This window comes from Cyanistes caeruleus, chromosome 1 (assembly GCF_971803275.1).
Source record: "Cyanistes caeruleus chromosome 1, bCyaCae1.hap1.1, whole genome shotgun sequence".
Classification (NCBI taxonomy): Eukaryota; Metazoa; Chordata; class Aves; order Passeriformes; family Paridae; genus Cyanistes; species Cyanistes caeruleus.
In genome coordinates, this window is record NC_141701.1 from 62,585,474 (window position 1) to 62,611,695 (window position 26,222).

A 26,222-nucleotide genomic window follows, 5' to 3' on the forward strand; every position below is an offset into this window, starting at 1 on the left:
TATTCAGAACAACATGTTTTTAAAGATGGAAGAAAAGACCGTCAGAAAAAAGCAACAAAATACCAGAATGATCTTCAACTATTTCTCCCCATAAGTAAAAAAATATAAAAAAACCCAAAACAACCTGAAAACACATTTTTAATTAAGGACACAGTCATAAAATGGCACCAACAGTAAATTTATATTGAGGGAAAAGAGCTACAGTACAGTAGCTGAGAATCTGGTCTAAAAATAAACAAAAAATAAAGATAATAGAAAAGTACCAGTGTTTACTTCAGGGGGTTATGCATTTCACTTTATTGCCATAGATCAGGTGTGGTCAATTTTAATCACTAGAAATGAAGAATTTATAATCCTGTTGTGCTTATTTAGTATTTTATAATATTTTGTTTTTGCAAATACTATAACTATTGAGGCCCACATTTTATTTCTGGAACTATTGCATCTATTGTTTCAGGATATCTTATTTTACCTTTGTGGAACAGTTGACTTACTGCCAACAAACTCAAGGCCAGGGTCCTGCAAAAATTAAAATTTCCCAGTATAGGAATAGTTACAATAATTACCACTATTACTGCACAAAAGGATGGTGATCACAGACTGAAACAACAAGCTGTGTTGCTTCAGCACTGGCCACTGAATGAGATTCCCTTAAATATTGATTCCAGAAGTACAGTCTTCTGCTCCCTTGCTGCTATTATAGATAGCTAAAAATCATATTTCTAGATGCCCTTTTACGTCTCCAGGCTCTTCCACTGCAGATGAGAAAAGAAACTCAAAACTGCTCTATAGCATGAGCCAGAGGCAGCAAAAAATATACAATTGCTTTCCCACCAAAGTTGTTACTGTCCAGGGAATTTCTGTGATGACAAATGGAGAGGAGGTGGTATACACAGTTAGAAGCAAGATGTAAGGATGTCAGTTGGGTATTCCTTCTACCAGGTGTACCATGAACCAGGAAGCTGAGTGTGGAGGCAGGGAATATTATGGATTAAGTGCTGTGTTCTAATGGAGATATGACTGAGTGGTTGCATGATAGCCAAGCACTCTTCCTCCTAAAGGAACTTCTTACTAGTTCTGGCCTTCACCAACAAGCACAGAGGAGAGCTGTTTGGGGATCTCTCCTGAGATGCTGCTCCCTTCTTCTGCCTGGGTCCCTGAGTGGGATCAGCATCAGATCCTTCCACAGGAACCCAGAAACATTAGGACACAATATGAGCTGTCTACTCCCACCATAGGCTTCATGGTCCATGCACATATCTGGGACTCTGTGGCAGTAGATTTTTCCATAACACAAAAAAATCCCTGACCATCCAGATGGGAACAGAAAGGCTTAAAATAACCTCCATACCCAAAGCACTTTGATTTTAGTGATGGAGCGCAGACACTGCAAACAAAGAATGGAGAGCTGTTTCTAAACAGGTGAATACACTTGTTTGTTAATCATTCAATTACTTCTGGCAATGCCGTAAGGTATTTTCATACTCTTCTTGTGTTAAGGAAAACTTTCAGTCTGATAAAACATCACACCTGTGCAAACATGAGGTATGATGCCATAAGCTTTACTTACAATTACAGTTGTTTTTCTTAAATTGCATGAAGTATAATCCACAATAAGACACTTCATTGTTTGCAATTACAGATGTATCTCTGAAAAGGCTGATTGCTTAATTACACCTCTTATTATGACTATTCTGGCAAATTTCTGAAAAGAATCTAACAAAGAACCGGATGAATGTTTCCTCTGTGTTTTTCAGTTAGGGTTTGACTGTTCAACCTTTAGATTTATTTAAGTCAAACAGTTCAGCTTCTATTTTCTATTTAGTGTAATTTTACTCCAGGCAAATTTCTCTTATGTAGCATTTAATCCAAATAAATAATATTATTCCAAACCGTCTTGCTTCCTATTGCACAAAGTTGTTAAAACAATTGTCTTTGAAAACTCCAGTCGTTAACTGTGACATGCCTCAATGTTATTATGTTATTGTTAGCAGCTGTAGCAAATTGCCTTTTTTACTCATACATATTTGAGCTAAACCTTTAACAGATTTTTTTTTTTAAATAACCCTTTCTGTTAATTTTACTCTTTATGCACAGATAGATGGCTGGAAATTTCAATTCACCAGCTTTATGGATAAACAAATTTGGTCTTTGTATCAGAAGTCTGATGAAAATGTCATGGTATATATGTAAAGAAAATTTAGAAACCAAGAATTAATATATCTACTTTTCCATTATTTTTCAATCAGTTCATTGTTCCCTGAATAAAAGTAGAAATTATTTTTGAGGGTTTCAAAACTATTTTCTTGATTTAATTTTATAGGGATTTTTATTAGGTGGAATATTTCATTGGAACTAGTCCTAATCCCTGAATTTAATCAGACATCTGAGTCTTTTCAGAATTAAGGCTAGAGTAGAAACATATTTTATTAGCCCTGGAGAAAAGACTGCTGTGATGAGAGTATTCATGAGGGCTTCTTCTGAATGAATGCCTAAAAAAGGACAAGTCGTCTACTCAAAACTTAGCCAGCTAATAATGTTCAGTCTTTTCCTTCTAGACCTTTACTTTCAAGTACTTGGGAAATATTCAGAAATTATTAATTAAAGTCATTATTGCCATTGACTTGGCACTATTCAGAACCATATGCAGAAGTCATAGTGTAATGAATTAGTTGTCTTGAAGTAGACACTATGTATCCTAAAGTTGTGTCTTGGGAAGAAGTCCCACTTTTGTTTTTCTAAAACTAGAGTTCTCAGTTCTGAATTTGTCTGGATAAGCCCCTGACTAACATGATCTAATCTAGAAGATAACCCTGTTTGGGACAGAAGAGTGGCAGGGGTCTCACCCAACACAAATGATTCCATAACTGAAAGATAAAATTTTATGAACATGAGAAAGACTGCAGGTACCAGAGCCCAAACAAGCTATGGCAGGAGGAAAAATGTGGCTTCCTGTTACTGAACAATAGCTTCATTACACACAAAGATGTTTGGGAATGACATAAAATGGAAACCAGCCAAAATGAAGATGAAAACAATAACTTTTGTAACTGCAAATCCACGGATGGACTGGAAAATCCAGGGCACACAACTTCCTCTGAAGCCATTGACCCTTGGTAATAAAAATATACATTTAAATGCATTTGCTTTTTACATACTCAACATTTGTAGTATTGAAATGGTAAAACCAAGCAAACAAAACCTGAGCCAAATTAACTGCTTATAAGCTGAACCTGCACAGCTATGAAAGAGTAGTGCATATCATTCAGCAGAAATTGATCCAAAAATATTTTAAAAATGCTTTGTAAAATACACATAACAAAGTAACACTAACGTTATTCACATGCATTCCAGGCTGTTAGGAACATCGCCAATAGCAAGTGAGTATCATAATACAGTGATACATTTTCCTAAGGCAAGGCAAATAATTTCCCTGGCAGCTGAAATAAAGTGTTGACTTTTCTTGAAAATTAATTAGCACAGAAACACAAGAGAAAAAAAAAAAAAAATGAAAGGCTTCTTGTTCCTAAAGGTTATTCTGCAAGGAAATAAATCATATGAAGGTATGCAGAGTGCTCTCCTGTATTTTATGATTAAGTGCTTATAATATAGACAGTCTCTAAGCCTCAGCTTTTGCTAGGAAGTTCACATCAAAGGTGACTTAAGTCTTTTTTATAAATACATGGTAAAATATATAAACCAGAACTGCTTCAAGGTGGGAGATCCTCTGGTTTCAGTAGAAAGGCCTTTTTTTTCTTTTTATCAACTCATTTTACAAGTGATGTCCAAAATTTATGCTAAGAATATTTTCAAGAAGCTTTTCCTCTCCTCTTGGAAGAAGGCCTTAAAATTTGTGTCAAATAAATTAGAACTAATGTCTATGGCTAAAAAGAGAAGCCTGTTAAAGGGCAGTAGTAATCAAGACAAGATAATAATTTATCTGTGATTTTGTGGGTATTAGTCTAATATCCTGTCTATTCACAGCATGTCAAAGATAAGAGCAGTCACCGGTTTACTGTTTTTCTGCCCTCTCTTTCCTCCCTCCCTCTATCCCTCAGGCCTCAGCAGATAAAAGATAAAAAACACGTATTAGGCCAATTGCAATAATATTCCACTAAAAGGGATACACTGTTACTATTATAAATTAATGCTTTAAAGGAAACTAGTAATAGATAATTATCTGTCCCTTAGATAATTATGCACATGAGTAATTCTGCCTCTCTGAAGAGTTTATAGGATTTACTGGAAGTCCCTGGAGGTATCAACAGTCGCATGTGAACCTGCTTACAGGATGTGACTGCAGTTCCAAAAGACAGCCACCACAGTGATTCCTAAAGAAAGTTTCAGGATGGAAAATAATAAAGAGAGATACCTCATGGGGTTTTTTTGTCAAATCTTTTGTTCTTATATGTTTCAATTTAAACTGTAAATCTCATACATGTGCGGGCCACTACAGGTACTGCTGGAAAAAAGGTGTCTCAAATATGTTGTTGAACTTCTCTCTAGATGCTTAATTTAGAGATTAAATCCTGTTGATTTTGTCACCTTACTACCTTTGAAGACTCTCCTTCCTGATGGGGAACCATTTCAAAAAGTCAAATAAATCACATAATTGTCAATTCTGTACTTTTTATAGCCACTTTCCTATCATGCAGTGATACAAAGCAGCCTTGACAGCTAACTGTAAGAGCTTCCCCAGCTTGCAGAAACTTCAGGCTCACACTGGTTAGTGAAGGGAAAATGTTTTTCAGCCTCATATTTTTTTACAATCTGCTTTTTGGCAGGAGTATTCTTCCTTAACAATGTTAGGAATCAAGGCTCAGTTCACCTCATAATTAATTAAGGCAACGTAATTTATTCAAAACTAAATTATTTTGCTTTTGTGCACAGCGGCTAACTTCTCACATATGACATATTGTATAGATTTTTTTTTATTTACAAATGTCTGTTTAAAAAAAATAAGTAGTTCTGTAATGTGTTCATCAAGGCTTCTCTATAGCAAAACCCTCCTGGGAACTCTTATGCAAATAAAATCCATCTGGAGATTGAAAGTAATGCAGGTAAAATTATGAACAATATACTTAATTTTTAGGAGGATTTAAAGGGATATAAAAGCACACTTCATTAGAAAATCCAAACTACCAGCACATGTCCTAGTCACTGTTTTTCAGAATTGCTGCTTCATACAGCATCATCCATCCTCCCCAAACTATTGAAATTTGTGCCAGTTGAAATATAAAAATGATTTATGTATTTATTATTTTTCATAGTTTAGTGACTAGCTTGCACAGGGAAGAAAAACCTGCTAACAATTAGCAAAATTTTCAGTGATGCTAGCAGCTCATTAGATTATGTATTCTAGCAGAAGTCCATTATAGCTATTAGGAAATTATTTTATTTAGTTTCTTTTATTTCAAAATTAAAAATTGCCCATGAGTAGATGTTATCAGAACGTGTATTATAGAAATTAATTAAAAGTTTGTAGCTATTGTTTTCTGTAGCTATGGAAGAGCAAAATGCCATAAAAGGAATGTCTTAGTTGTCTCTACTTTAAAAGTATACGTGTCATAGAAAATTCAAGTCACAGAGAGTCACACTATGGCTATTGTGTGAAATCTAGGAACCAGGTTTACTTCCACGAGCCAAAAATACAGCTCCCAAATCCTGTCATTTAAAATGTGTGAAATCTATAGAGTGTAGTCCTGCTTTACCACTGCCTCACAAGGTGAGCCACAAAGGAGTAAAGGGTGGGTTGTTTCAGTTTTTAGTTTTGTTTTTTTTTCCACCTAAAGAAAGGAAAGAAGATAGAAGGGAAGGAGCAGGAAAAGAAAGGAGGAAAACACCTACTGATTATTTTTTTGTGTGTGTGAGGGGGAGGAATCTGCTATTAAAGTACTCTTTTGGGACATATTTTCACTTTTATATGATGCACTTCATCCATCATCAGCACCAGCAAAAATTTAAAGGTGACAATTTTGAAAAGTTTGATGCATTTCTAAAGGTAAGTACATAACAAGGGAAAAAATAGTGACTTTCTTTTGTGTTAGGAAGGACTAGCTGAGTTTCCTGGGTTTTATCTGAAGAACGAAAAATTGTAACTGAAGAATTTGGACAGTTCTGACAGCATTTCTGAAAAAATCTTTGTTCTTTTGTTTGCTTAGAGTTACAGGAAGAGAAACTTTTAGCATCAAGAAACGTCATTAGTAATATCAACATTTTATCAGCATAATAACACATTGTCCAACTAGTGTTTTAGTTGGAGTTTTGAAAGAAATTTGCTTTTGTCATCATGAGTTAAAAGTTTCTCCTATTCCAATAAGACAGACATTACTAGTTTCTTGATTTGCTCAATGTGAGAAAAAGCCATACATTTCGGGTTACAAATAATGCTTCTCAGTACAAAAGAGGTGGGGGATTGTGCCCTTCAGACTTCTGCATGAAACTAGGATCTGCTCAGATTCCTGGAAAGGCAAAATGTGTAGCAGGACTGTCAGCAATCAAAACAAGTCAGAGTGGATAAAAGACAAATCCAAACACTGTTGAGAGAGTGAGGTACACTATTGTCGTGGTTCCTTGCAGAAAAAAAGCTGTAGAAGAAAAAACAATTGTACTCAGCTTTTTCATCAGGAAATGGGGCTGCAGTCATGAGATTGTGGATTAAAAAGCTCTTAAATTCAATCAGATCTCTCAAATCTTGGGGTATATGAAAGAAACACATTGTACAAAATAATATCCTTCTGTAAGGAGGCAAAATTTCTTTCTAATGGGGACTGAATTCAGTGGGAAGTCTAAGAGGAAGAATCTTGAAATTTGTGTTCAAAAAGCCATTTTCAATTAAAGATATTATTGATCCCTAAAATTCTTGAACTCAAAGATAAAACAATCTAAAGAGAAAATAATTAAATTAAGGTTTTGTATGAGGTCTTTATACACTTGCTTCATATCACATGTCTCTTCTGAAACCATGGAATATCACACAAGATTTCTCTTCCAAGGAGGATGTGCCAGCTGGTAATATCATGCTTTCTTGCTTTCTTTTTAATTGCAGCTCAATGGTGTGTTGGCCTGTATGTCACTGCCCATCTTTTATCTGTAATATACTCTAAACTTTGATTAATCTTTTTAACTTTCTTCCACATCAAAATACTATTCTTTTCTTGTTTTGGTTTGGATTTTTTTTTGTTTGTTTCTGTTTGTTTTTTTAATCATTGCTGCCTGCAACACGTATCAGAGTCTGCATTTGTTCTGACAGCTCCTAGGCAGCTGAGCCTGGTGTCATTTTTGTTTTCTGTTTTCTGATGCATTTTCCATTATATTTCTCAGGACTGTTCTGTAAGTTTATGTGCATATGCATCTTTCCATATGTATACATATAAATATATGTATGTACATATAAATATACATATATAAATATATGTACATATATAAATATATGTATGTATATGCATATGTGTAACATAGATATTACATAAAATATTGTACAGATATTACTTCTAGAATATGTATGCTTTCTTCTTTCCACTCAATCTTACCATAGCCTTTTATACTGAATGTGTTCAGAGTCTGTAGGGAAAGAGAGAAAACCAACCAAAAAAAAAAAAAAAAAAGTTTTTCAGTGGTTTGCACTGAGCAAACACATTTTTGGGAGGTCCTAAACAGAAATAGTATTACTATGTGTAAGGTGAACTGGTGGGGTATCTGCTCATGGACTTCACAATGCCTGTTGTAGCATGTGGTACTTTTATCTGGACTTCAGGCCTGCCTTGATTTCTGCTAAAGCCCAATGCAGTCTCTCCTAAGCTGCCTGTTTTCCAAGTTTAGCAAACAATCTTGTGAAAAAATGTACTGGAGTCCCTCATCCTGACATTATGAAGGACTATCCTGACTGGAGTCCAGGAAGCAACCTTAATCTCAAAAAAATACTTCCATTTGCACTCTAACACTACAAAGGATCTGTGGCAAGAAATTCTCCTGGCAAAAACTGCCAATTTTACCTGCTTACCTGATGTCTACTTGAAACAAAACAACAATTTTGATATTAATTATAAACAGGAAATTGGTTGGTTATTTGCCTAATTAGGTGTGTAATGGTCTAACTGTAGATTTAGTGGGAGAAGTCAATCTTATATTAGTAGTGATCAAAATGTGTTTCTGTTTCTCTTGAGAACATATTCCAGAGCAGAGAAATGACTAGCAGAATTGAAACTGGCTTACAACCCCATCTGACATTTTATAGAGAGTCCAAGTTAAAACTGGATATGGTAAATAAAATTCTATTTCCTTCAGAAAAAGTAGTTTCTCCTGTCCAGGTAAAAAGCATGTTTGCTTAGCAGTGAGAGAAACTTGCACTGCCTATGCTGTGTGCAGGCTGTCAATAAATAAAGAAGTTCAATTTCCAGGGCTGTCAATAAATATATTATGTATGAGGTTTTTCATTATGTTCAGATGCAACTTGAGGTATTGTCTCTGCCTTCTTGGAACTAAAGCTATTTTTCTCAAGTAGAATAAGATTCCCTTAACACATATTTGCAAATACATTGTTAATAAGCCAACAAATTGCATTTAAAGACAGCAAACAGGTTATTTTTATTTTCTCTTGATTCCTTCTGGGTGCTTTGAGTGAACTGAAAGGTGATCTTAAAGTTGTTTTTATGCTGACTTCATATACTGAGAAATGCAACGTTTATAGATAAATGCTCTCACTTTTAATGAAAATTATTAGCTATTAACATTTTGCTTGGAGGCATAAGCCATAGCCCAAACTCCTTTCAAATCCATTAAATATGCTTGAGACCCAGCTGTCAATAGGCACCATGAAGTAAATTTAATTTTCAGAGTCAATACAGAGCACAGCTGCATTAAGCATAGGATAATTCTGGCACATTATTAATTTGAATGGCCATGTAAGGCATTGTCTAGACAAGATATAAGCCCAAGTTTTCATAGGCAATCTGTACATAAAATGAAGTATGTCAAGGTTGTAAAGAATACTAATAACACAGATCTGGCCTATTAACCAATATTGATTGCTCTTACTGTGACACAGTCCAGTAACTTTAGAGGTGAAATAGTAAGATGTTCAGCACTGCTGCTTCTTTTTGAAAAGCAACACTAAGAATGCACTTTTTCAGATGAGGCTTGAATGCCTGCGATCTCAGATGTTTACTGGCACCATGCATGATTTCTAGTAATCTATTTCTGTGGGTTAGGCCATTTTAAAAAGAGGAGATTCATCAGAAACAGCAATTAGTCTTGCTGGAAATATGAAGCATTTTTATTTCAAATGCTGTTAATATTTGATTTTTTCCATAATGATTGTGGCTATGCTCTACATAAATAATGTCTGTTTTAGCAGGTTAAGTAAATTTATACTTGATACTTAGAGTATTTATAAAGTTGTACAGAGTCTGTGTAACATTTCCAAGAAAAAGATATAAAAAAGGAAAATTAATCTTTTGAAAACAGCACAACCCTTCAACAAAAATTTTCCAAATTATTTCTGTGGTCCCATATGAATTCTGTTAAATGATGGCTATTTTGGTGCTTGTTCTGTGAGAAAACAGGCTGGAAGTTCTTCTAAATTGCTAGCCAAGTTAATTTTCTTCACTTTCAGATAATAACAATATTTGGTCTGCATTTTGTGGATGCATTTGCACACTGAGCCTGGAGTCTTGGACTCATTACTGCCAGCCCTGTCTGTCTCCACACGAACAAGTAACAGGGCAATAGGGGGGGATCTATGGAGCACAGTAGTTGGTGCTGAGGACCAATATCCTCATTGTACATATTTTCAGTGTGTTTTAATTTGGACTAGGTCTGGTGTGGTCTCAGTGGACCCAATGCTCTGTTGCAACAGTAATCCTGTATAAATGCACTCCCACGGGTGCATCTTAACAGTTTTGAATCATCTAGGTTGTCTGTCCCGATGTGAACTAAAGCACAGGAATGAGGGGAACTCTGAGAGATAAATATCAGGGGCTGAACTAAACCAATAATGCAGAGAAAGCCTTTTGGTTCTTATTTGAGGTGACTAAAGAACATAGAATAATTCATAAATTAAGTTAGATTAGAAGAGATATCAAGAGGTTCTCTAATCAAACCTTCCAAGCTTGCAACCCAGAGCTATGGCAGTGGAGAGGAATAACCACTTTCACAGTGCAAGTTAACACATGCTATGATCGGAAACATTGCTTATGTGTTTTTTTCCTTAACACCTGATGGAAGACAGGAATAACACAGTTCAGAAACTGAAGTTAACACTCAGCATTTAATGCACAAAAAATACCTATAATTACAGAATTCTATCATGATAGAATAGTTTACTCTTTCTGAGGCTAATGGGACATTTTATTTTTGAAGTATGACTAGCAATACTAGCTTTACCTTAGTTAATGCAATACCAGAGAGAATTCTTTATAAAATTATGATTTTATGACTATTTTTAATTTTATGCATCATGATTATACATGTAAGTATGGTATTTATTCAGAATCAAATGTACTGAAAAAGTGGATCCCAAAAGTTTTTTTATAAAGGTAGTAAATTATTTCCTTGCACTTGCTTAAAACTTGTGTTTCAAAGAAAGCAATTGTTCCCTTATTTCTTTATTATATCATATTTAGCTTGTCTTGTCTGGAATTAGACCAATTATTAAATTACATGCTAATCATTTATGCAATTCTTAGTCTTCAGTTTTTTCAACCAATCTTTTATTGAATTCCTATTCTTACCTCATTGCCTAATGAAAGTATTCAGAATTCATGAGATTGAAGTAAAAAGAGAATAAAAAATTTAAACATGTAAACATGTAAACCTTTTTGCTATTTTTTGTTTGTTTATTTTGTTGAGGTTTTTTTAAATTGTTATTATTGTTGGATTAGTGTCTCAGGAAAAAGTCTGACTCCAGGAACATAAACCTTGAAAGGGACAATAAATACTTCTATATTTGCAACAAAATCATTAGAACTGGCATGACCTAAAAGTTTTGTTCTTCTACAGACAATTTTCCTTAAGGAATCTCATTGCTGGTTGGTGCTTCTTGGAACACAAAATAAATTCTTGGTCCCACTGAAGCTCCTTCAATAAAATGTACTGTCGCAGTCACCTCTTTTACACCTCTTTTTATCATATAGAATAACCAGTTCACAGAATATTTATTTTCTTTGTTTCCTGATTCACAATTGCCTTTTGGCTACTAAGTCTGTAGTTAAATAATATTTTTTTATCAGAATAAATATAGTTTCCCTTTTGATTCCTGTATGTATAAATCTTCCCCCCTAGGTTTTTTCCTTAGAACATCTATATCAGGTTAAGTATGATTGCTTATTTTTCCTAAATAAGTTCAAATTGCATTCTGGATATTACAAAGTAATCAGTATTTTCTGATTTTCAGATTGCTGTGTTGGCATATTACAAATATTTTATGATACAAAGTTTTTACTTAGTTATTTTGACTTCTATATTAATAACCACCTGTTTTTAGCCTGACTGGTTATTGAAAAATTTACTCTTCAAGTTATATCATTTAGTTTTTTCACCTCTGTCTCAGCTCATAATCTTGCACAAGTAGTTTGTGGTACTTATAACTTTCCTACAATCAGTTACAGCAAAAAGGATGAAATGACAATTTCCAAAAATCTCTCCTTTATGATTTTCCAGATGCATTTTCATGGTTAAGTGTAGTTGTTGACTCCTACATGCAGTCTCTTTCTGCTAAGTGTTCCAAGTTTTCATATGGTTTGATATATGCTTAGGTCATCATGGTTTCCTTTGGGCTTCACTAATTGCAGATCAAGTTATTTCCAGCTTTGTGAGAAATAAATCCATGTACAATTCAACAGGAATACTCAGAATATACAACCTGTACTTTTCTGCAGAGCCATTCTCAAAAGAAGAGGCAATCTTCTGCGCACTAGGAACTTCCCTCTTTCTTTTCAGTGGTGTGAAAGCCTTAGATCTGAATACATGTGAATATTGAAGGAGTGATATTGATGCAGACATTTTGGCTAAGGACAGGTACAGTTACCCAGCAGGTCTTTTACACACATGAACACACTTTTTAAAAAGAACGTGGAGGATTTTTACCGTTCTTACACAGTATTAGGAAGTGTCGCTGGCCAACAGAGAAATAGATGAGCAGACAAAGAATCAGAAACAGAAGGTGGCAAATATTTGTTAAATAACTCAGCATCAGTACCTGCCCATATGTACCTCTGGAAATATTGAATTCCATAAATCAATTTACAGCAGGGCTTCTTAAAAAGATGCAAATGGGATACAAACCCAAAAGTTATCTCTTTGAAACATACCGAAATCCTTGAGGTGAATATACTCGCATTTATTTCCAGCTACCAAATGGTCTGAGAGTCTGAGCTACTGCCTGGAACTTAAAACTTCAAAAGAGAAACTTGCTAAAATAAAAATACATTAGTCTGCTAGCACAATGCTACACTGGTATTGCCACTGAACATAGCTGATAAAATTTGCACATACCAACAGCATGTTGCATTCCAGTATTAAGAAAAGAAATGTCATTTTTTAGCAGTCCAATTTGTGGGTCTTGCAAAGCAGGCTCTGTACTGTCTTCAGAGTAGGAATATTTTCTGAGTGATTTATACAAAGACAGCTGAAATGTTAATTTAAGGAAGCTTAAAATACAGCTTCTAAGAAAAGCAAAACATTCTACTATCTTTTTGGAGAGAGCAATTTGAAGTGTCTTCTTGCTGCAAAAGACAAAGAATAAAATAATTTCAAAATTGAGCAGGATCAGTTAATATGTTTTTATCAGTTTGTTAATACGTGCATATGTGTTAATACATGCATGCTGTCTGTGCACAGAGATCTGGTGTTATGACAGTTTGGTATGTTGTAATGGACACACATTGCTTACATTTGAGATGGAGAAGCAGCAAAAATCTGTAGGATGACCTTTAAAAAAAAACTAGACTAGTCGCAATACAGTTTTTTTTGTATTTCTGGATCTGGGAAAAGCTCAGTTGTGCCTTGTGTACAAATTTAATCCCTCTCCTTCCATGCTTCTGTTTCCTCTGTCAGTAAAAATCCTAGATGCATAAACCAGCAGGAACAACAGCACACCCCAGGCACCTCTCTCAGGAGGAGAGTAGGACTAGAGAGCACCCTGTTGAGTGTTGCCAACCCTTTACACCTATTGCTTCTTCTGTTGCAATGGAGCCCCCAGAGTCCTTGCAAAATGTTAATTTTCCTTTCATGACAGTAAGGCACAAAGCACAGGAGGATGAAACGAAGAAAAAACAACAAATAAGACATTAGCAATTAGTTTAGGTATTTTTCACTCCCATTAAATATTTCAGAAGGTGACCCATGCTGAGAAATTGTCAGCACTTCACTGCTGCAATTATGACTCCAGTGGAAATCTTAGTGAAGCTAATGAGTGCTTTCATGTACAGACGGCCTGTTGGATTAGTATCATTACTCACTGTACAACCTGGGAGAGTGGCTGCAGCCAAGACAGGTGCCCTACCAGGCTATGGACTACGCCAGCACGTCACAAAGAACAGGTATAACCCCCACCACAGGTTTCTTACAGCCCAGCTGTAGGCAAAGAACAGGAGAAGGGAAGCGCCTTGGCTCCTTTTAGCTCCACACCAGAGCTCAGAGACAGTGAAATAATCAGCTGAAGGTCATACAGAAAGTTTGTGGCAGAGCAAAAAAAGTGAATGCAGTTTCCCAGGTGAAATCCAGTAATTTCAGTATCATACTGTTGTTTACTCCCAATCATTCACATGAGCCAACAAAGAGCATTTCTTGAGCAATGCTGTACAGGGATTGAGGCTGCCCAGCTGCTATTCTTTCTCACAGCATATCTCTTTCACCATAGTTTTCTTTAATAGACTGTAAGCTACTGACTATATGCAGGTAGCAATAATGAATGATATAATTAGCTAGATAATTCTGTTTTTCTTCAGTAAAAGCTTAATAGTTTGTATAAGAAAGCACTAGATTCCTTTTAACTGTTGTTGTTCTATGTATATGCTGAAACCACAAAGGACATTGATTATTTTAACTATGCTCAATTTGCCTTTGAAACCAACATTCTAAAAAGCAAAAGAGCTTAAACAAACATGAAAGTAATCTAATACTGACATAAACATGAAAGATAATAAGATTATTATGAATTGATCTAAATATTACTTAAAATAATTAGAAATTATTTTCCCATGGTATTCCATTTAAGTTAAGCATCTTCTTAGTGTACTTAGGAAAACAAGCACAGCATTACTTCCCAGAATTTTAGTTGGCTTTGTTTATGACATTCAGTGAAACAATGGGCAAATATGCATTTCTCTTTATTGCTTTATATTTTGCATACAGTTTATAACCAACTCTAGTTTTGTACCAGTTAATTTTGTAAGGGCAGGATTGTTGCAGTTTTAATACTGTATCATTTTATTACTTTAAACCATGAACCAATTGAATTTTTTTTCTTTCTTGGCACCATTTCTTCTAGTTAACTTTATGAAAAGCAGTAACATGAAGGAAACAAGTCATGCTAATGACCCTTACAGCCACCAAACAAAAATGGCATGCATAGAGAAAAATACCAGTTAAATTTCAGTGCCATTTGTCAAATTAGCTATGGGGCCAGTCTCCAAATTAACTCAGTTTGGCCTTGCTTTCACTACCTCAGTCCCAAATGATTTATTGGAAGTTTGGGTCTTGTAAGAAACATAGCATTTGTTTTCCTTCCTAAGGATTATCCAAGTTATCTGAATATAACTAATTTTTGAAAATAGGATTAAAAGCTGAGAGCACCACGTTTTCTCTCAAGATTTAAAGATCAACCTGCCTTAATACAGTCTAGCAACTGTTTTCTTTTGTAATCTAAGAAGTACTTTTCCTGATTAAAAGGAAACAAAAAATATTATTTGGATAAACTATTTTCCATTATTAAGTTAAATATTTTAAACACTTAAGTGAATTTAAAAATAAATCCAAACAGGAAAGATACCTGCGTAGTTTGGTAGAAATATGAGGACTTTCACTGTGTTTCCTGCTCAGTTCCTCAGTCTGGAATTATGAAGTTTTCCTTTGCATGCCAAATCTATGACAAAAGATGAATGATCATTTTGTTTTTAAGGACTGCAATGACTACATATTTATCTAGGTGTTTCATTAGATGTAAATACAGTTTCTCTATAGCTGTATTTGGAAGTCAGGTAGGAAAGGCTTGGAGAGACATCTCAAGAATTGCTCATGAAGCACAAAACACAGAAACAGTAAAAGTTTAGAAGATAAAGTTTTCAGACTTGAGTCTGAAACAAAAAACCCTGACACACAGCAGCTGTGGGTGGGAGAAAGAATAACTGCTTTCTTAGGTGCACCCTTTATCCCAGTTTGTCACTTGGCTCATGATGTTGGGACTCGTCATGATGCACATTCGACTTTCCTGGGGCAAGCAAAAGCTCTTAGGCCTACTGAAACCTAAGAATAGCCTTATACCAAGATGACTTTCAAGGCAGCATCATTGCAAGGGGAGCTTCATGAAAATGGTCCTTAAAGCAATTAGCCTCCAAGGTCTGGCATGGAATAAATGTGGCAAGGAAAACAGAAGTGCCAGAACTGTACACTGGAAATGAAAACATCTATCTTTTTAGGAAACTCAAATACAAGTTTCAGATTCCCATTCTCCTGTTGTCCTCATTCCATGCTATCTCACCATCACCCTCCTTTATGTTGTAGGTATCTACATTTCTTGTATGTTACTTCTACCAGAGAAATGCCCCAGACCCCAGAATTTCATAGAAAGGACTATCGCAGTCTTGATAGACCCGAACTGTAAGGTTAGTCTTAAGACATCACAGGTTTAAAAAGCAAGGTGTGCTCATCTCATTTACAAGGTCAAAACTTGATGGTCAGGAGGAGAGCTTCTGTCCTCATACCATGGAGATGAGTTTTTTACTGCCTAGAAGCGTTCACCTTTCGAGTGAATCCCAACCGGCACTGAACACAAATCTCCCACAAAGGTGACTTAATCCATAGGCTAGTGAATAGGTAGCTCTTAATCTCTCCCTCTGGAAGTGCTCTACTTCCAGTACATAATTAACATTCATCTCTGCAGGAACTGTGACTGGATTCTCTCACATTCCAGGGGAGTATCCTGACCATTGGACTGTAGGATTTATTTGTAATTTCCCTCTTTCTTCTAGCCCAGTGACTATTTCATTACTTTTATACACAAACACAAAGAATCATACAGTCACACATCTATAGAATAGTACCCATATTATTTGCAACATATGTTTCTTTTCTACAATTGGAGAACTGCAAAAAATATTACAGATGTCCTGTGTTCATTTAAGAAAAACCCAAACAAAACCAACACAAAAGCTCTAAAATGGAGAAATGAAAAATTTTTATGTTAGGAAGCAAATTTCTTACCTATTAACATTACTACCTCACAAGTGGCTGAAACAAATCTTTAGCCTATTGCAATGACTCCCAGTATGTGCATATTGAAGCTGTGCAAAAATCCTAAACCACAAGTAACTCCCTGGGTTTCAGTTTTCGTTATAAGCTCAACACTCAGTTCAGGTTCACTGAAAGGACATTACAAGCCTGGAAAGTCCATGAATGATGTAATGCAGACCTCTCATGTGGCCTACTGTTGCACAGCACAGCATATTGACAGATAGTACTTGCTTCTTATTTAGGAGGTGCTATCATTGCAACACTCCCAAGATCTGGAGCTGTTTCCTGTATACATCACTAAATAAAGACAAAATGCACGGAAAGATAGGGAGGCAACAAAGTTATTATTTTAAAGTGCTTGAAAATATGTTAGAGGAAGGATGGTTATGTGGCAAAGTCCAGAGAGAGCACATTGGATGAGGTGAGATTTATGGCACCCTGTGCGATCTTAACTCTGCTCCTGTGTACATCCAGCCTGTGCTCTGAAAGAAGCAGTCTCTCAGAAAACACCCTGTCACCACATAATTAAGGTCCATAGCATAATACAAATTCACAAAAAGTCAAATAGAATTTGTTGAGATATTTTCTGTGTTCTTCCTTCTGAGATGGAGCCTTATGTAACTTTTCAGTTAAATTTTTCTACATAGGAGATAAATACTTGTTGTTTGGTTTTATATGCTTGTTTGTTTGTTTTTTAAGAAGTAAAAATCAGAAGTTTATTTTAACAATAACCTCCACAGAACACAGAACTAATTGCTACATTTTGGACATTAAGAAATTATTTTCAACTACTTAAGCTAAGCACAGAATTACTGTGAACAACCACATAAGATGGTTGCTACCTCCTGGCAATCATGGCCTACACCAGCTTTTAGAAAAATGTAATCTATTTGCTCTCAGAATACATCAGCTGTTCTAGTGGCATACAAACAGAGTTTTCCTGAGGAATCTAAACTTAAAAAACAAAATATTAACTTGTGAGGGTTTGTAACTCAGCTGTTCATAGGTGGACTATAGTGAAAAGAGAAAATCCACTTGTTCAGGCCTATAGACTGAGTCAGCTGTGGATTTTTGGTTTTGAGGTTTTATTTGAGGGGTAAAATCAACTGAGACAGTGAGAAAGTGTGTTCCTTCACAATTACTACGAAGGGGCACTGTGTAGCCCTTTAATGAATTTATTTTGCTAGTACAGCTCACATCCCCATTGCACAGGTAAAGGAACACATATTGCATCGCTGGGGTGTCAGATTCTTCAGTTTGTCCTCAGTTCTACCCTGTAGCCACCACTTAAGAATCGGACACATCAACGCATGCACAAGGGATTCTCCCCCTTCCACAGACTCTTAATCCAGTTCCTTTCTTTAGTAAGAGAACAGAAGAGTAGATCTGTCACTAAAGGAGGTTGCAGTTTGCCTTCAATCATCTTAGAAGAGAGCTACCTTTAAAGCTTCTATTTCTTTATGCCCCTGGCAGAAAATAGTTGATAAATTTAATCTAAGAAATGAATTCCTGCTTATAACTGTTATTTGATAAATCTTATTATTCTGACTATTCAACAGAAACCACTCCTGCATGGTAGTTATTATTCTCACACAGTTCTAATTCATACCATGTAGCTTTTGTACAGAGATTAGTATTTTATTATATATAAACTATATATTGTTTGTATAATCTAATTAGGTATTTTGCAAATAAATAAAGACCAAAATTACACTATCTGAACACTAATGTAAAGGTTTAAATACTTAAAGAATGAAACAGTTGCCTTACCAGAAATTTCTGTTGCATTAAATTAAACATCCAGCTGGCATCTTTATGTGTATCACATTTTCTTTCTGTAAAATATTTTGTGAAGATGCATGAGATAACATTAGAAGATAGGTGTTTATAATTCAAAAAATGTCCCACTAATGCTGAAAGTATTGACATTTCTTCCTGAGGTTCTGACAGAAAATACAATACACTGTCTTATGTCAATTGAATAATTAGAGATTATAGTAATTCCTGCAAGGCTTTCATATGTGGCACATTCTGAGAAAATTTCAAAAGATGAGATTTGCATAAAGGTGGGTGTCAGGAAAAACCAGGTGCCTCTTCTCCTACAACAATGACATACTAAAGAGAAAAAATTAAAACTCCTCTGGGGAAAAGTGTTGGCAATGCTCATGTAAATGTTGGGGAAAGCCTGAATTGTAAGTGGAGAAAGGACTTGTCAGTATGCTCCACACCATGTAGGGGAAGTGGGATATTCAGACAATAACAGAGCATTTAGCATCTTTGGATTCAAAAATGGCAATGAAAGAAAATTATAACCACTCACACAGATTTACAAGACCACTTCTACAATTCTTAAGGAAAAAATAACGCCTTTCAAACATCAGTGACTTAACACCACTTCCCCTCTCCTTTTTCCTTTTAATATTGTGTATATATTTTATGTGCATTTTATATACATTTGTCAGGAGAATATTAATGTTCTGCTTTATGATTACCACCACCTTTCTAATCATTGCTTTTTATTATTCTTGTTCAGTACAGCTTAGCCGCTGAGCATGAGCAATGAAATGGGGGGAAAAAGAAAAGCAAATACTGTATTATATCATCATCTGGGGAGCGTGATTGTTTCTGCTGTGTTAATTTACACTAAAATCTATGACCCAGTGAGTCTGATTGATTGCCAAGGGCAGAAATCCAGCCCCTGGCCTAGTTTATTTTGTGAACTGTAGCCTCAGATATCGCTGCAAGCCACAATGATATTGATTTGATATACACTAGATGGGTCTTTATGCTCTTTGGGAAATTTATTGTGCAGAGTCAGAACTCAGACAGATGGGGAGAAGCTGCTCTTTAAATTGAAGAGGGTTATCATGGTTTGACTCCTGGGTCACTCAGGTTACCAAGTGGCCTGAGTGTGGCTGGGTCGGAGCAGGCTCGAGGGATTAGTGCTCATCGGTTTTGAATGTCAAATCTCCTCAGTGGACTTGAGTTACTGCTAATAGGAACTTGCTTGGGCCTATAACATTTGGATGGCCTATAACTTAAACATCATAACCCTTTCTTCATGTCATGGTGCTTTAAATTATGGCTGAGCATACCACCTCTGCTCTGGACGTTTAGCAAGAGATGGCTGTGTGTTATAAAGAAACTTGCCTCCAAGGTGGACTGCATCATTACAGTTCTGGTCGGCAGGAGTGCTGTACCCCCACGCTCCAGTGCCACAGACAGTCCCTTGCCTTCTGCTGCTCACTCACTGTCACCACCCTGGCTTCACACAGGACATACACCATAGTGAAAGCTAGAGCACAGCTCTACTTTCCCCTGAATTCAGTATTTTTCCTTCCTGAGGGAAGAAGATGAGGAGGTCTGGGGAAACTTCAGGTTGTGGGACAAAAAAAACCTGTCATGATGGGAAATCACATATTCTTTGTGCAACGAATGGGTGAGGAAAACAAAAGGGCGTCTAACTCGGGATAAAGATTGAAGAGATTTTTCTACATAAAAAAAGGCCAGGTCTGCTGTGATTAGCCTTAAGCCTGAACAGCATTTTCACTTAAGCACTGCTAATTGTTAACGAATATTTCATGCTGCAGTAAATGTTGAAGAGAGAAGGAAACATAATATCTATTAATTTAAAAGAACACATTATTCTATATATCATAATAAACCGAAACCTTATAGTTACCAAAGAAGACTCTCACTATATTTTAATAGGTATCTCTAATAGAGCTATAAACTCTACACAGCCCACACTTTCACACCCAGTGTTTGATCAATTTCCTTTCAGATCAAGATCAAGAAAAGGATTTTCAGTCTTATTCAGAGAGGAAGGAAATTAGCCTGAAGGAAGTCCCATGTATCCAAGAGATGGGATAGGACTCTGTGCTGCTACTACAGTGAGAAAGGGAATTCTGTTCCCATTTTTACAAGTAGCTTCTGGCTTCCTATGTACAAAAATCAAGAATTCTCCCCTATTTCTCTTCAACTAGTATATGATTCACACAGGAATGGAAGAAAGTCGAGTTTGTTTTTCTTAAGTAGCTGTTTCCTCCTCTTGATCTGATTTGGTGCAGCTGGGAATCAATCTTCCTAAAGGAAAAACAGTTTTCTCCAAACTAAAACTGCAACACTTATTTCCAATAAAATAAAAGGGGAAAAAATAAAATTAAAAGCCTTCTGGAAACACACATTTATTCTATCCCTTTTAGCATATACCTATACAAAACAAAGACATCTCATAACATTAATGGTAAATGGCTTAGCCTAGTCTTTTGGACTCTATTCTTGGCAATACACTGCAGCTCTAGCTGTGTATTGCAGATATACTATTACCATTTAAATATAATACTGCCTGGCTTGTATCCTAGTCTGAATTTCCTGGGATTTTATTCTTCATTTGAAGTGAATACTAATTGAGAAAGTTACACATTTATATAGCTCCTGAAGAGTAACACCCACTTCACCTATCTCTCTATTGTAAATTAATATGTAGCAGATGGTGAGCTGAGATAGTTTGACAGCCTACTTACAGCACCATCACTTTAACCTCTATCTGAAAAAAAAAATCCCATTAGCTTTTCTGCTGTTGGGCTCTTAACCCCCCAAAGTATCCTTAGTTATCATATCATGGGATTTTCTGCAATGCCAAGGAAGAAAATAATTAAAGATACCCTCTTCCATTTAAATGCTTGTTCTAATTTTACTGGGCATATCTTTTCCTCTTAACTTCTCCAATAATTTCAATTTAAATCTTCATTTAGAATGAGATTTTTCTTCCAAGGGGATTTTTTTTTTATCTTCAGGGACAACTTAGTGCACTGCAGAAGCAAACACAGAAGCCCTTCCATATATTATGATTAATATAGTGTAAGGAGCTCCCCTTGCTAGAAATGCAGAATCAAAGGAAGCAGAACCCATAAGTAGAATTTAAATTCAATACACATTGGAATCTTATGGTTCAATTCAAAGCGGCTCTGAAGGAAATAATTAGACACTCACCAAGGCTTTCAGTAAGAAATAACTTTCCCCAAAAATGGCCTGCTCAAAGTCTTCATTCAAAGTACTGCCACTTTTTTTTCCCCTCCTCTGTTTGCAATAGAGAAAGGAGAAGGATTTTTTTAAGATGTGGGAGTCCATATTAAAAGCTTTAAATTTAAATCACCCTTAAAATAAACGGCCTAATTGAATGTTTTCTTCTGATGGGCTGATAGAAGTGCTTTATTTGTTGCAGAATAACAAATTCTGATCATTTCAGAGATTTGCAAAATTACTGATAGTGTGTATTTAAGACTCTTCCACATGGACTGAAACAAGATATTGTTCAGTCCCACAACATTGTTCACATTCTGTTGTTTGCAGGTTTAGAAGAGTAAGAGAAAATGCTCAGTGACCCTGAAACAGTATCTGGACTGGAAGCCTCACATGTGCAAGGTAACAAGAATGTCCCATAATTTGCAGGCTTGATAGCACATGATTGTCTTGGGCCACTACATTCACCACGGCATCTGAAATTTGCCTTAACTCTTGCACATTTTACAGTAAAATGGACCAAAACTTGTATTAGAATTTGAGTTCTGCTCAACTCTCTTCTAACATGAGAGTGTGAATGGAAATTTTCAGTTTCATCATTTATCTCCACAGCTCTTCTTGACTCTGGCAATTTTAATACATACATATGCACCCAAACCCAGGCCCAAATAGATTTGGTCTCTCTTTCTCCTCTCTCACAAAATGCTGACTTACGTATACTAAAGGCTGTCTCATTCTGACATACAAAGAAGGAAGGAATTAACATTAAAAAAATCACGTATGATTTCTGTTTAGATGTCTTTTTTCCTTTCCATTGTGAGTGAATGCAAAATTTCTGCTCTCTTGTCTGACACCTGAAGACTAGGGATGTTTCAAGCTATTTCCACTCCAGTGGAAATCCCGTGATTGCACCTGTGGTGCAATCAGAAAATTTGCGTATTTTTTAAGTCCCTCGTGCAGCATGAAGAACTTTTTCTCTGCATAGATATTCCACCAAGGAAGGGCAAGAGAAATTATAAACCGCACTCACGGGACACCCAAACCAGCTCCAACCCTTATAAACTACCTGGAGTGATTGCAACAGCCATTCCCACCCAAGCATTGCAAAGGCACAGATGAGAGCAGCTGGGCAGGGAACTGGAGCGGCACAGAGTAGTCATGAGCCTCAGATGGGGAAGGATGAATTTCACCTCACCAGTCCCTTTACACAACCAGTGCATAGACCCTCAATTACTTTAGCCTCGTATGAGTGCAGGAGATTGAATTTCACCCAGAGAATTAGAAATACAAATAAACATTGTATTAAATAATTAGAGCTCATAATTGTGGATTACCTTTCATTTGTATTAGAGGAAGGCCTGGTATGGTCAGACCCCAGAATCTTGTTTGGTGTTTACGTCACATCTGATTTCTAACTGACATTTCAGAATGGTTTATTTTCTTTCATGCTATTTCTTTTTCTATTAAAATTGATTCCAGATATCAGAAAAAGAATTAATTTCCCCTCATCCTATATTGAGATAGAAGGCTGAAATAGCAGACTGAGAACAACTTTAATTTTCTTTCTACTAAGAAAATACTTTACTTATTTAATTGTTAACTTTTAATACTTTCTCTTTGTAAGTCTGAGAGGTAACCAAAACATTTTTAGCTATTTCCCCAATTTTATATACTATGGAGAATGTCAGTAATGTCCCTTAACACACGTCCAAGTAACATAATAAAGTTCCCATATTTCAGAATAACAATGTTAGCAGGAGGCTTAAATATGACTTTGAAATTCTTTCAGTCTCTTGTTTTTAATAAGGTAAATAGGTCATGATTTTTCATAACACTTAGAGTGTTTGTGACTGATTAAGACTTTATTCCTTATTTGAAAAGCCTAATTTGGATCTCAGTTCAAATTCTTAGATAAAACTCTGCTGAAAGATTTTGAACTGCTATCTTTTATACAGGGCTGGCGCAGTGATTTTCCGGGAACTAAGGAAGAGCAGGGACTCAGTCACTCTTGGAGAGAGTGGAAAGGTCCTACCATTTCTGGGGAAAACTGCTTCCAGTCAAAATTTTCCAGAATTTCCTGTCTGGATGGAAAGTTACTGAGTTGTCTATTGCTGCAAATGGCACAGGTTTGTTAATTGCAAGATGAGTAAAGCACTTTAAAAGAACAAAGTCTACTCTGAGGGTTGTGCCCAGGACCAACATGTTTTTCAAGCACTTGGGAATGTTCTTGAAGACAAGAATCAGATCAAAGAAGTCAACTAATGCCCCCAGACCTAATGCTAAGCCTTTAAATGGAGAAACAGAGGCCTTAATAATTTTTATGAACTTGATTACTTTTCTATTTTCAATTTTTACAAGGAATGTCTAGAACACTGCCACCTGTAGCACTACTGATAACACTTCAAATCCCCGCCTAAGTTTGAAAATGTGGCCTTTGTGATGATGGTGGTTATTGAGAGGTGCATAAATTGGAGTTACCTGACTAGAATGACAGCAGCTTCACTATTGCTAAAAATGTGAATGAAGGCATTAGCCAAGAGCATGTAAAATTCAGAAATAATCCTAACAGACTGAGATGAATTTGTATGGTCTTCTGTGTAACATAAGCCATGTCTGAATCTTTATCTTTTTTCTGTTTGTTTGTCTGTTGGTTTGTTTGTTTGTTAGGTGGGGAAAAAAAAGAATAAAATAAAAAGCAAGTCACCAAGCAATATTTTAAAACCACACATATTAATAGAGCTATATATACTTTCACTACTTAAAATGTGTTTCCCTTTTCACCCTAAATTTACTAAGGCTTTACTTCTAGCCATTTGATCTAATTATAGTTTTGTCTGATAGATCAAAGAGCACTGTGTTATCAAATTTCTGTTTGTCTTGGAGTAGCATCATACTGGGAACTCTTGTTCAGCTGATTATCTTCCATTGACCTTGCCTTCACCCCAAGAATCCTTTTCATCATCACTACTTTATCCAGTACAGTCCCCCAACCATAAATATGTCCTTCATTCTTTGAGTACATGTAGGTTTTTACAACTTGCTACATTAAAGTGACCTCATGTTGCCAAGCAAGCCAGGTAGTTCTGCAGCAGTGATTTGTCTTCTTTATTATCTCTTGTACCTGCTTCTTTTCTGCCACCTGCAAACTTTTATGGGTTGCTATTTAAAGTTGTCTTCTATATCATTGATAAAAATAGAATAAAGAATAGAACTATTTTTTCAGACCTTATATAAAAGCACAGGCTAATGATAATTTCTGCTTAGAAGCACTTTTTGAGTCTTACTGGTTAGCTAGCCTTTAATCCATTTAATATATTACATGTTGATTTTGTACTGCTCTCATTTCTTAATCAAAGTGTTGTGTTGTAATAAATGGAATGCCTCACTGAAACCTCAGTACTCTATATCAACTTGATTATCTTAGCAACTAAATTTCTAATCTTATTAAAAATATATTAAGTTACCTTGATAAGATCTATTTCTGATACACCCATATTGACTGAGACTAGGTTTTTTTTATTCTCTTTTGATTCTTTGTACATTAAGTCTCCTATCAGCCATCCCATCATCTTTTTCCAGTGTTATTATGACAGCAGGCCTGCAGTTACTGACATCATCCAATTTTCCCTTTTTAAATATCAGTACCTCACTAGCCTTCTAGCCTTCAGGAAAACATCAGCATTTTAAGAATTACTGAAAAGCAGTGATAGCAATACAGCAAAATTAATGCCTTCAGATTATTTGAAGCAAGTACTTAAGGCTACTGATCTCAAAATGCCCAACTTTAGAGACCATTTAACATTTCTTTGCTTTAATATAGAGGTGGAATATATTAGGATTCCCTTTATTTCGAAACTACTATCAGACAATCTATACTATCTATACCTTAGCTCTTTTGGTCAATGATTTTTTGTTTTGGTTTGGTTTTTTTTTGGTATCTTTTTTTGTTTGTTGGTTTGTTTGCTACTCTCTCAGTTTTGGGCAGTTATTAGTTTAAGTTCATTGCTCTCCATTTCTTCTCCCCTTTACTTTAATCTTGTTTCTATATATTACTTTTTAGTTCCCTTTGTTTATAGCTGCCTTCTTTTCCCTACTAAACCAGGCTCTTTTTTAAATTCACATAGCCTTTCCTGTCAGGTATGGAAATGGTTTTGGACACCCAGTAAAACGTTGTTTAACAGTTTCAAACTGCCATTTACATTTTTCTCTTTGATTCCTCTCTCTGGCTTGACATGTCTTTTAATTATTTTCAGGTTTGTGAAATGGTTCTTTTAAAGCACCAAAAACATATATTGTATTTTGGATGCTCTCCTGACTAGTCTAGCCAGCCTTTCTCCAAGAACATTGGTTTCTCTTCTGAGATGGAAGCCATCCAACCCCTGCAGCATGATATCACAGATGGCAAACCAGTTTTTTAAAAAATAAAATCTTTTCTGTGTACAACTTAATTGATAAGCTATTAAAGGTATTACTATTAATTCATTGCTGTCTGGATTTTTTGCTTTGCATTTCCTTTCTCATTTGTTACAGGATATATAACCTCTGACAGAAATGTTCTACTCTTTCAGCACTTGCTTTAGCACCATTAGGAGTTGGCAAAGTGAAATATCCTGTCTAGAACAGTGATCACATCACTTGAAGGACTGGCTTAATCTTATTAAACTTAGAGTCACGTTTCATCTCCTGGCTCTCCCAAGACAGAAAAACTCTATTTGTATGCAACATCTCCAATGCATAATGCAGCCTCT

General features: G+C 35.7%; 1 long non-coding RNA gene across 2 annotated transcripts; it reads left to right on the forward strand.

The window, feature by feature from the left end:
• Positions 1-13,557: 13,557 nt before the first annotated feature.
• Positions 13,558-25,922, forward strand: LOC111925404 (uncharacterized). Of its 2 annotated transcripts, XR_015288757.1 has the most exons (6): positions 13,558-13,711; positions 15,721-15,821; positions 20,234-20,342; positions 21,805-21,876; positions 23,430-23,600; positions 25,728-25,922. It is a non-coding gene; the product is annotated as an uncharacterized LOC111925404 (long non-coding RNA). The 2 variants fall into 2 exon arrangements; XR_002862228.2 differs by lacking the exon at positions 20,234-20,342.
• The last annotated feature ends 300 nt before the right edge of the window (positions 25,923-26,222 follow it).